At 38.6% G+C, this 5325-nt stretch overlaps 1 pseudogene; it reads left to right on the top strand.

Annotated features, from left to right (window-relative positions):
* The first annotated feature begins 2133 nt into the window (after positions 1-2133).
* On the top strand, positions 2134-3659 carry LOC118519717 (L-xylulose reductase-like; annotated as a pseudogene).
* The last annotated feature ends 1666 nt before the right edge of the window (positions 3660-5325 follow it).

The raw sequence follows: 5325 nt of genomic DNA, 5'->3' as shown, positions 1-5325 counted from the left end.
AGAAGGGACAGGAAACCCAGTGATTCCATCAAACATAATAACATTTGTACTTTAGGAGTCCAAAAAGAAGAAAAAGAAGAGAGAAAAGGGAGCAGAAAATTTATTTGAGGAAATAATAGCTGAAAACTTCCCTAATCTGGGGAAGGAAACAGACATCCAGATCCAGAAGGCACAGAGAACTCCCATCAAAATTAACAAAAGAAGGCCAACACCAAGATGTATTGTAATTAAATTTGCAAAATTTAGTGAAAAATAAATAAATCTTGATAACAGCAAAACAAAAGAAATCCTTAACATTCAAGGGAAGACCCATAAGGCTAGGTGGAGAGTTCTCAACAAAAACATGGCAAGCCAGAAGGGAGTGGCATGATATATTCATAGTGCTGAATGAGAAAAATCTGCAGCCAAGAATACTCTATCCAGCAAAGCTATCACTCATAATAGGAGGAGAGATAGTTTTCTAAACAAACGAAATCTAAAGGAATTTGTGATTACTAAACCAGCTCTGCAAGAAATATTAGAGGGGATTCTTTGAATGCAAAGGAGAGACCAAAAATGACAAAGACAAGAAAGGATCAGAGAAAATCTACAGAAACAACCATAAAACAAGAAATAAAATGGCACTAAATACATATATATACATAATTACTTTGAATGTAAATGGACTAAGTGTTCCAATCAAAAGAGATAGGGCATTAGAATGGATTTAAAAAAAAAAAAAAAACAAGACTCATCTATATGCCACCTATGGGAGACTCATTTTAGACATAAGGACATCTGGAGATTGAAAGTGAGGAGATGGAGAAACATTTATTTTTTATTTTATTTTATTTTTTTTAAGATTTTATTTATTTTTTTGACAGAGAGAGACACAGCGAGAGAGGGAACACAAGCAGGGGGAGTGGGAGAGGGAGAAGCAGGCTTCCCGCCGAGCAGGGAGCCCGATGTGGGACTCGATCCCAGGACCCTGGGATCATGACCTGAGCCGAAGGCAGACGCTTAATGACTGAGCCACCCAGGCGCCCTGGAGAAACATTTAAATATGAAAAGTTAAATGCAAATAGATGAGACAAGAAAGCCATAATAGCAATACATATATCAGACAAACTAGACTTTAAAACAAAGATTTTAACAAGAGACAAAGGCAGAACATAATAACAAAGGAGAAAATCCAAAAAGAAGATATAATTGTAAATTGTAAATATTTATGTACCCAATATGGGAGCTCCCAAATATATAAAATAACAAACATAAAGAGAATAATTGATAATAATACAATAATAGTAGGGGACTTTAATCCTCCACTTAAATCAATGAACATATCATTTAAACAGAAATTAAACAAGGGAAGAATGGCTTTGAATGATGCACCAGACCAGATGGACTTAACAGATACATTCAAAACTTTATATCCTAAAACAGTAGAAAACACATTCTTTTCAAGTGCACATATTCTCCAGAATAAATCTCATATTAGCCCCAAAACAGGCCTAAACAGACATAAAGATTGAAGTCACACCATGCACCTTTTCTGAACATAAAGCTATGAAACTAGAAGTCAACCAGAAGAAAATATCTGGAAAGACCAGAAGTACATGGAGGTTAAACAATATGCTACTAAAGAATGAAAGGGTCAACCAGGAAAGCAAAGAGGAAATTTTAAAAATACATGGAAACAACTGAATATGAAAACACAATGGTCCAAAACTATTGGGATACAGCAAAAACAGTCCTAAGAGGGAAGTATAGAGCAATACAACACTGCCACAAGAAGAAAGAAAAATCTCAAATAAATAACCTAACCTTACACCTAAATGAGCTAGAAAAAGAACAACAAATGAAGCCTAAAGTGAGCAGAAAGAAGGAAATAAAGATTAGAGCAGAAATAAATGATATAGAAACTAAAAAATGCAGTGGAACAGTTCAATTAAACCAGGTGCTGGTTCTTTGAGAAATTTAATAAAGTTGATAAACTCATAGCCAGACTTATTTTAAAAAAGAGAAAGGACAGACCAAATAAATAAAATCACAAAAGAGAGAGGAGAAATAATAACAAACACCAACAAAATAAAAAAAAATGTAAGAGAATATTATGAAAAACTGCATGCCAAAAAATTGGACAACTTGGAAGAAATGGACAAAGTTCTAGCAACATATAAACTACTGAAACTGAAACAGGAAGAAATAGAAAACTTGAACAGACCCATAACCAGCAAAGAAATTGAATCAACAATTTAAAAACTCCCAACAAACAAAAATCCAGGACTAGATGGATTCACAGGTGAATTATACCAAACATTTAAGAAGAGTTAAGACCTATCCTTAAACTATTCCAAAAAAAAATAGAAATGGAAAGAATACTTCCAAATTCATTTTATGAGACCAGCATTAACCTAATACTAAAACCAGAAAAAGACTCTAATAATAACGAGAACTACAGACCAATATCCCTGATGAATGTGGATGCAAAAATTCTCAATAAAATACTAGCAAACTGAATCTAAAAATACATTAAAAAATCACTCACCATGATCAAGTGTTTTTTTTTTTTTTCCTGGGTTGCAAAGTTGGTTCAATAATTGCAAATCAATAATGTGATGCACTACATTAATAGAAGAAGAGAAAAGAACCATATGATCAGAGGTACCAGGTACTGGGGCAGACAAGGACCCTCAACAATTCCTCCCAGTGTGGGCAGCTGCCATGGGTAGACAAGCCTGTGGGAGGATGGTGATGTTCCCTGGGCTTGGAAGGAGGCAGAAATGTCTGCTTTGCTGGCCTGGGACTTGAGGCACTGGGGCACATGAAGTGGACTGGCCAAAGGCAGGGCCAGGCTCCAGGTCCATAAGACCTGAGATGCCCAGTGGCCCAGGGGCCACATTAATTCCTCTCCTGCCTCCTTCAGCAGCCTAGGATTCTGAACCACAAGAAGGCAGTGGGATCCTCTGGGACCTCTAATCCCTCCCTCTGTCAGACTGAAAAGTCTCACATGGCAGAGGTCCAGCTGTGCCCCTTCTTGTGCATGGAGCCTCTGGTACCTGTGCCCTTCACACACATGATACATACAATACTGTGGGGTGGAGCCTGTGTGTGTGGACCTGTGACTGGGAGGCCACAGAGCAGCCACTGGGCAGTGTGGGCCCTGTGGACCTGCTGGTGAACAACACTGCCATGGCACTGCAGCAGCCCTTCCTGGAAGTCACCAAGGAGGCATGTGACATGTCCTTTGATGGGAACCCATAGGCTGTTTCCAAATGTCCCAGTTCATGGCCCATGGCTTAATAGCTAGGGGAACTCTGGGGTCCATCATGAATGTCTCCAGTCAGGCCTCACAGTGCACAATGACTAACCACAGCATCTACCACTAACCACTGCTCCACCAAGGGTGCCATGGACATACTGACCAAAGTGATGGCTCTGGAGTTAAGGACACACAAGATCTGCATAAATGCAGTGAACCCCACAGTGGTGATGACCCCCATGGTCCAGGGCAACTGGAGTGACCCCAGAAGGCCAAGGTAATGCTGGATTAAACCCCATTTGTCAAGTTTGCTGAGGTGGAAAACATGGTGGACATCATCTTTTTCCTGCTCAGTGGCTAGAGCAACATGACCACAGGTTCCACTGTGCCAGTGGATAGGGGATTCCTGGCTACCTGAGTCTCCTCTACCTAACACACCCTTGTTCCATGCTGAACCCACACCTGTTCCCCCACCTCTCCAATAAACATGATTCTTCTGCACACCCTGCACACTGATTCCTTGGCTTCTGGCAAGTGGCCAGAAGATGCAGAACCCAGTGCTGGATGTGGGAATGAATCCCAGGTACGCAAACATCCATTCAACTCACATCCCAATCCAGGTGGTAACCTGAATCCCATGTGTAAAATTTTTAGACCTGGCCAAGTCCCTAGCAGGACCTGGGAGGTGGGACCATCCAGAAGGCCAACTCCTAAGCATAGTGGTGAATTTGACCAAGGATAGACTTGGCCCTGTCCAGAGGATTCTGGTGTAGAAGCAGTTGAATTTTTAACAAACAGCTCTGTGGGTGTAAGCTAGACATAAATATTGGTTGATACTCATCAAAGTTAATGAGTAAGACAGAAGTGAAACAAGGAAGTTGGATGTTGGAACTTCAAAAATTTGTCTATGACATGGGTGACTGCTGAATCAGATGATAGTATTCAAATACTGGAAAAACATTTCTCACTTTCTTGAGTTATTCACAAAGTACTGAGTACATGAGACATGACATATATAAATTTAACCTGCATTTCTCCATTGCTTTAAGTCTAGACAACTGATAGTAAACCAAGCCCCACTGTAGAACTAGTGATTTTCCACTGTGTAAAGGCTCTCACCAATTTGATGTCATTGAGGGAAGAGATGGAAAGAGATGCACGGTCTTCCACCTTTATATGATATCCTCACCACAGAAGTGATAGGCATAAATAACCCCCAAAACATAAATAATAGCACTATGTACAAAATCAATTAGGGGATTTTGGAGTATTTGTTAATTTTGATTTTAATATAGGTAACTGTAAGTTTATATAAGTAATATAAGTACTAGAAGTACTTATATAAGTTTATATAGGTATTAAAGACTGTTTAGCAACAAAAACAAAAAGAACCATATGATAATTTCAATAGATGAAGAAAAATCATTTGACAAAGTACATCCATTCATGATAAAAACCCTCAACAAAGTAGATTTAGAGGGAACATACCTCAAAATAATAAAGGCCATAAACAAAAAAACAAAGTTAATATATTCAAAGAAAAAAAAAAAACTAAGAGCTTTATCCCTATGGTCAGGAACAAGACAGGGATGTCCAGTTTCACCACTGTTATTGAACATAGTATTTGAAGTCCTAGCCACAGCAATCATACAACAAAAACAAATAAAAGGCATCCAGATTGGCAAGGAAGAAATCAAACATTCACTATTTGTAGATGACGTGATACTGTATATAGAAAACCCAAAAGACTCCACAAAAAGCTGCTAGAGCTGATAAACGAATTCAGCAAATTGACAGGATATAAACTTTTCTATATAGAGTATACTCTACCAAAAAATTGCTAGAAATGATACATGAATTCAGTAAAGGATCAGGATACGAAGTCAACATACATAAATCTGTTGTATTTCTACACAACAATAATGAAGCAGCAGAAAGAAAAATTAAGGAATCAATCCCATTTACAACTGCAGCAAAACCAATATGATACCAAGGAATAAACCTAACCATGGGACACCTGGGTGGTACAGTCAGTTAAGCATCTGACTCTCGGTTTCAGCTGAGGTCATGATATCGGTGTCATG

The sequence above is a fragment of the Halichoerus grypus genome, chromosome X (genome assembly GCF_964656455.1).
Source record: "Halichoerus grypus chromosome X, mHalGry1.hap1.1, whole genome shotgun sequence".
NCBI lineage: Eukaryota > Metazoa > Chordata > Mammalia > Carnivora > Phocidae > Halichoerus > Halichoerus grypus.
This window is presented reverse-complemented; position numbering and strand designations above follow the sequence as displayed.